We start from the raw sequence: 7,281 nt of genomic DNA on the forward strand, positions 1-7,281 counted from the left end.
CCTCGGATTTACAAGGAAGAGTGTAGGATGACTCTATTGCTCAGGAATTCCGTGAAATAAATTTATGGTTAGAAAAATTCGTGATCTTAATGCAACGGAGGTCCTTTAACGTTTAACCCCCCGCCTCCGGGCGAGCCAGGCAGGCCTCGCGGAAATGGCTGTCTACAGCTGCTGAAAGCTGATCTATCCCCAGACAGTCGTCAGGGCTGCAGGCCTAATTGTTGCAAAGAAACAGTCCTTTAATTTCCGAGTTTGGGGCTGTCCATGTATTGTTTACGGTTACACGCGTGGTGTGTGGGAGCAGGGAGGGGCGGTAGCCGCCCTTTTCGGGGCAATCTGGTACTTTCCGTCCGGCCTGGGGGCCTGCATGGCCGAGGGTCTGCCAGGTCACCCCGCAGAGGTTCCTGCCACGTCAACCCCTTCTCTGGTGTTTGTGAAATTCTTCAAAGAGTCACGGGATCCACGTGAGAAATGATGGGATCCATGCCGGTGGCGATGATACCGAGTGTCCGGGAAATTATATGTCTGACCATCTCCTGAAATCGTTTGCGTTGTGTGAGTGGAGAATGTGCCCCATTTAGTTTGTTTTCTTGGAATGAGCAAGGCATCGCCCAACCCTGACATTGCTTGGCTTCCCTGGGGCCTCCCAGTCCCGCTTTCCAGAGGGCTCACGGCTGGACACCAGTTCCTGGGGAGACCCGTTCTGTCATTCATCGATATTGCCTGAGCCCCTACTATATGCTGAGCAGTGATGTAGGCCCTGGAGACAGGGGTGGATGAGACAGACACCACCTCGCTCCCGTGGCATTTACAATCTGTTGAAAGAGAGACAATAAAGCAAGCAAACAGGCTGCGTAACTAACCAAGTGTGTTGGACACTGAAACAGTCCCAGGGTTGTGAGAGAGAATACAGGGTCCCCGCTGGAGGAGGCGCCATGGGAAGGGCACAGATTCAGGCTGGTCTTGGCACAGGGCTCCGTGGGGTCCAGACCGAGCCTGAAGCCACTGCGTGTCAGCGCCTACCAGGGGCTCTCACAGGGGAGCCGTCCCCTCCGTCTGGGGACTGATGGGCGCACCAGGCTTCATGTGCGCTGTCCCTGATTCCACACTTGGGTTGGGCCTGTGCCCACTTGCCCCGCTTACAGCCTCGGCCCCGGCTCCTGGTCGTTTCTTTATCCAGAAACTTTCCACTGAGGCCCAGCACGTGCGGAGCAAGCAGGACACCTGGTCCCTGTCTTCTCGGAGCTGACCCCCTGGTGGGGGCCTGAGAAAACCCCACAAATACCTGCAGTGAGAGCTAAGGTGGATACTGGTTCTAATAGCCATATCGCTGACGGGAAGGGCTGACCATGGGGCGGTAATTCCTACCGGGGAAGCTGGGGGCTCCCAACCCCCAGAGTGGTTCCAGTCTGAATAATTTCCAACCTCCCATTGGCCTCAATCAACTCCCCTGCAGGTCCATCCAAGGTCATACCTTGATGCAGTGCCTTCTAGCGGTAGGTGTCATGGCTGCTTCTGAGAAATCCTGGGGCCAGGCCTCCGCTTGTGTGGCTGATGAGCAAGGGGAACAGAGAGCAGGACCTATTCCTAAATGTCCGCCGAGCACCCGTTCTACACGCCTGCCGGGTGAAGGGAGGTAGCCGCGGGCGCTGCACAGAGGAAGCTATGCAGCATGTCCCTTCAGAGCGAGCCCCCTGTCCCCGGGGTCTGCTGGTTTCAGAGGGACCCCCAGTCTGGGTCAGGTCAATCCTCATTTATTGGGCACAAGGGGGTCAGAAACAAGAAAACTGCATTGTCGTCTCCAACGTAGACAATTAGGTGCGCAGTCTCCATCTCCTACAGACCTTGATTTCTAAACCCAGGGATACAGAACTTCGTCTTGGTGCAAGCATTAAATTTGCTATTGAAAAATACCAATATTTCCCAACAGTGTGGGCAGGGTAGTGGTGTGAAGTTTGCCTATATGCAGCTGAATTAGTAATTTTTTTTTTTAATCCCACTGGAGGACAGTTTTCCATTGATGTTGAGAAAGAGTGGAAAGGAGGGAAGAGAGGGAGAGAGGGAGACATTGATGTGAGAGAGACAGACCGATGCGTTGCCACCTGCATGTGCTCTGACCAGGGCTGGGGATTCAGCCTGCAACTGAGGTATGTGTCCTTGACCGGGGATTGAACCCATGACCCTTCGGTCCACTAACCACGGAGCCAAACTGGCTATGGCTGAAATGGTAAATTTTAAATAAAATCAATGGTTTGCACACACAGCGTGCGCCTGGGGGGCTATTTGTAGAGTCATAATATAAGAGCGTTCTTAGTTCTCTTTACTTTGCCAGACTTTGTGCCCCTTTGGTAAGGACGAGCTAATGTTTCAAACATCGGCTAATGTGCCGATGCTCTCCCTCCAGGCAGCCACCCTCTCTCCCCTGAGGTCGTGGGTGGGATGTGGGTGACCCGGGGATGCAGAGCCAAAGCGCCCAGGGTCCCAGGAGAATCACAGTCTGAGCGCCCCTCCGTGCCTCTCAACCAAGGTCTCCCCAGGAGCGCCGGGGCCTCCCTAGGTCTTCAGAGCAGGCTCCCTGCAGGGCCGGGCCTGGGCTCTCTGGACCAAGGCTGAGTGGCTCCCATCACCGGTGTAAACATGGGCATCCTGCAATGCCAACAGGCCTCATCGTCTCTTGTCACTGAGGGTCTGCAGAGCCCTGGAAGAGGTGTTTGCAGCCCCTGCAAACCGCCTGCGGACCCTCCTTCCTCCTTGTTCCTCTCCCATCCCCCATAAGGCCGAGCAGGGTGTGCCCGCCCACCCCTGGGAAAGTCCCAGGGCAGCCCCAGCAGCCACGCCCAAGCTTGCGGGGGTGCTGCCGCCTGCCTTCGCCATCTCCATCGCCCTCTCTCTCAGGCGCCTTTCCGTCGGCTAATTAGAAGCTGGAGGAGGTGGAGCCCACACTCCACCGGCCAGGGTTGCCCTCCAGCCGCCCGCTGGCCCTTTGATCGCCCTCGGCTGGTGGCCCGCGCCACGGCGGGCAGGTGGCGGCAGCCCGTGCGGTGCTCTCGGTCCAGGCCGTGGTGGTGCGCTCCCCACCATGCCGCACATCAAGGCCTGGCAGGCTGGCGGGCGCCTTCATTAGCAGCCTGAAATTATAATAATATGTTAGAGAACAAAGCTGCGCCCCGGAAAAATATGTGCTGCATATCTGACAAAGATAAATTGGATTATTCAAAATATTCCTGATGAAATGTTACATTTTGCAACTAATTATCAAACTGTTTTATCTGCGGACCAGCTGGGCACTGTTGTGCATGCAAGACCTGCCTTCGCCATGATCTTAAGATGTCACTGTGGCGTTTACATCTTTTATTTCAAGATTTAAATAACTAGGAAGTAGCTAATGCAATGCACTGCTGGGAAGAAAGGCGAGTGCCTTGATGCCGTTCCAAAGCCATCTCCTCCCTAATGAACTTCTTTGGACTCTGAGTAACGAGGCTTTATTCAAATAATGTTCAAGGAAGCCTCTGCCAGTGTAATTAAAAAAAAAAAAAAAAAAGGGACCGATGTTTAATACATTTAAAATGTCTCTCTTCATAGGATATTGGCTCAAGCAAGCCCACCATAGCATGTGCCAGGAGACTTTTGTGTCACTCTTTCTGCTGACCTTGGCCCAAGCCAAGCCCTCGGATGCCCCAAGTTCAGGGACACGCCCTCCTTTTATCTGCTGGTTTCTGGGGATGATGTGTTGAAGGTGCTCAGGGTTGATATAAATCCTCACCGTTAAGAAGACGCAGCTCCCTGCCCTTATCTCCCCACCAGCGTCTCTCCCTGGTCTGACCATCTCGGGGATCGGGTCCATATGGGGTTCTTACTGGTCAGTGAGCATCTCATGGTGTGAGGCAGGAGAGGAGCAGAATCTGATAGCCCCGCGGCCCTTCACACTGTCCTGGAGGATGGGCGGCGGGATGGTGCCCGCACCCACCCACACTCCGTCCCCCAAGCCCACTTGTGTTGATGTGGCAAATGCGTTCTCCATGTAGACGGAGGAGTAAGGCGATAAACACTCGTGTGTAAACACTCGCAGAAGTGCCCCCCGCCCGCTCTGGGTTACAGCTCCGTGACGAAGATAAACACAGTCCCTGTGTGTTGAGTAATCCTCACTTCCGCCGTCTCGGCGGACACCCGTGACAACACCAGATGGAGGAGCGAAGGGTGGGCCTCATTCCCATTGTCCAGGTGAGAAAACTGAGGCTCCAGGAGAGAGAGACCGTGGGACTGGCTCGCCGGCACCCTGAGCTGTGCTGGAGGCGGCGGGCTCCACGCCTTCCCACGCCCGGCGCTCCTCTGGGATGGGTGAAGGGGGAACGCACTGTTGACGGGAGGGACACGCGGGGACCTGTCAGGATGCAGCTTCCCTTCGCAGCTGAGAAGTCTTCAAAGGGGCTGAGAGGGAGTCTGCCAAGGAAAATCAAGCAGCCACTTCCCCACGAAAAGTGACAGATCACACATCCTCCTTGCTTTTCTAATTGATTTCGTTGTGACTGCTTTTCCATAAAATTATCCCCAGACAGGTTCTCGGGGCTGTCACGAAGCCATCTGAAATTCTGCATGGAGCACACTGATGCGTGCGCTTCTCTATCCATCAGATAACGCCTTCCCCTGCTTGGCTTGGTGAGAGGATGTCTTTTGTTCAGATTGTAACAGAAAAGTACCCCTGATCCACTCTCTGCCTGATTGGACTCCTGATTTGGACATTCCTACATTAATGGTCAAATTATACTAGTAAAGACTTTCGAGAAACACGGACTGGACCTTCCCAAGATGATGCCCTTTGGAGAGAGTCCCATCTTCTGCTTTTATTTTATTTTTTTAAAATATATTTTTATTGATTTCAGAGAGGAAGGGAGAGGGAGAGAGAGAGAAATGTCAACGATGAGAGAGAATCATTGATTGGCTGCCTCTTGCATGCCCCACACCGGGGATCGAGCCTGCAGCCCGGGCATGCGCCCTTGACTGGAAATGAACCCGGGACCTTTCAATCCGCAGGCTGACGCTCTATCCACTGAGCCAAACCAACGAGGGCCCATCTCCTGCTTTTAAAGGCTGTTTTCCTGCCTTTTTTGTGGGGGGGTCCGTGGTCGTCCCAGATGCGGAAGTGTTGGGGCCCCTCAGAGACCCCACTACCCTCGACTTTCCCAGGCAGCTTCCTGGGTCTTGTGCTCACGGTGAGTTCTGTGCTTCCACCAGATGATGCTGACACCCTGCTCGGCATGGAGAAGGTGACCTCTGTCACAGCGACGATGGTTCACAGGGCACCAAATAACGGATGCTCCTGGTGTTTCCCTCTAAAATAATGTCTATACAGAAAAGGAGATGATTTGCATTTTGGAACCATCAAACCATTTTCACGTTCTCTTCTATTCAGGAGTTATTGTGTGCGTGAATTATTTAACCACCTCAGCAGCATGTGGCCTGCGATGTTACAGTTCTCTGGACAAGGTGGCCGGCCTTTCTTGGTCACTCGGACGATGCCCGTCCTTCACGGCGGCCGCTCGTGTGTGTGGGTCCTCGGGGGCGCCCTGCAGAATTCTTTAGGGTGTCTGGAGCAGGGCTGGATCGGCACATTTCCGCCAAGGACGATGACATGTGTTTTAGGGTCTCAGGCCGCCTTGTCTCTGTCCCACCAACTTCTGCGCGGCTCAGGGCGTCTGTGGGCGATATGTAAGTGAATGGACATCGCTGTGCTCCAATAAAACTTTATTTACGGGCACTGCCATTTGGATTTCATATCCTTTTCATGGGTCATGAAATATTCTTCTTTTGATTTTCTCCCAACCACTTACCCATGTGACAACCCTTCCTGGCTGGTGGGCCGCACACGGGCCGGCGGTGCCCGGATCTGGCCCAGCTGCCGCTGCTCCCACCACTCAGAGTGGAACGTGGGTGCTTCCAGGTGCTCTCTGCCCGCGGCTGCTCTCGTAGGGGCGGGTGAGTGAGGCCTCCGGTAGCTGCTTACCCGGCATCGGGCTCTCGATTGCTCTCCCCCTCAGGTTCATTGAGATGTAAGTGACACAGGACATTGCATAAGGTCAAGGCACGTGACATGTGATCTGACATATGTGTCTATTCTGAAGTGATTGCCACAGCAAATAGCTAACTTCCATCACCTCGTGTGGTTACACGTTTTTCCTGTGATGGAAACGTCTGAAGTTTATTCTCTTGGTGACTTTTACATCTGCGACACAGCGTTGTTAGCTGCTGTCGCCGTGCTTGTATGTTGCACCCCAGAACGAGTTCATCTTGTAACTGAGAGTTTGTACCTCTCAGCCATTGTCACCCATTCGCCGGCTCTTCATCCCCGCCTCCGGCAACCACCAATCTGCTCTTTGTTCCTCTGAGTTCAGTTTCTCGTTCAGTCTGTACACATAGGAGACACCATGCAGTGTGTCTTTCTCCGCCTGACTTATTACACTTATTATAATGCCCTCAGGTCCGCCCACGTTGTTGCAAACGGCAGGATTCCCTTATTTGGTTTTTTGGCTGAATACTATTCATAGCCAATGTCTGTATGGGTTTAATATGTTCGTGTGTGTAACGTTTCCTTCATCCACCGGCGGGAGGGGTGTCTGCAGCGTGAACCTGTGTGACGGGCCCTCGAGGCTGTGCGGTCCTCCTGCGGGCTCTGAGATGGTCTGTGGGGGGAGGAAGGCCGGGCAGCCCAGAGCTGCCACCTCCCTGGGCGTCCAGACAGCCGCGGGCAGGGACAAGGCCGTCCCGAAGGATCAGGCCTCAGAGTTGGGGGGCGAGAGCTTCCCCGCTCTGGGCGGGGGCTCCTGCCAAGTGCAGGGGGAGGCGTGATTGCAGGCCCAGGGCATTTGTAAGTTCCTCCCACGCCCTGCCACATCCTCGGCTCTAAACTGCACTAGATTTTCTCCTTTGAAATTCCATTTTACTGGAGCTTTGGTGCCCATCCATGCAGCCCGTCTCAGAGATTTGGACTCAGGCTGCTCCCTGGACCTTCTCGGGGAACTGAGGTGCTGGAAACATGACACATGTAGAGGCCAAACAGGTCCGTGGCCAAACCACAGGGAACCCCGGAGAGCCCTCGGAATCGTCCCCACACACCACCCGCCCAGTAGGTGATCTGGGCTCCTCTTCACCATGATCACCACCACTGCCATCACCACCACCATCACCACCACCATTACCACCACCACCGCCATCATCACCATCACCACTACCACCATTACTACCACCACCACCACCACCACCACCACCATCACAACCATCCACTAC

The sequence above is a fragment of the Myotis myotis genome, unplaced genomic scaffold (assembly GCF_014108235.1).
Source record: "Myotis myotis isolate mMyoMyo1 unplaced genomic scaffold, mMyoMyo1.p scaffold_m19_p_15, whole genome shotgun sequence".
NCBI classification, from domain to species: Eukaryota; Metazoa; Chordata; class Mammalia; order Chiroptera; family Vespertilionidae; genus Myotis; species Myotis myotis.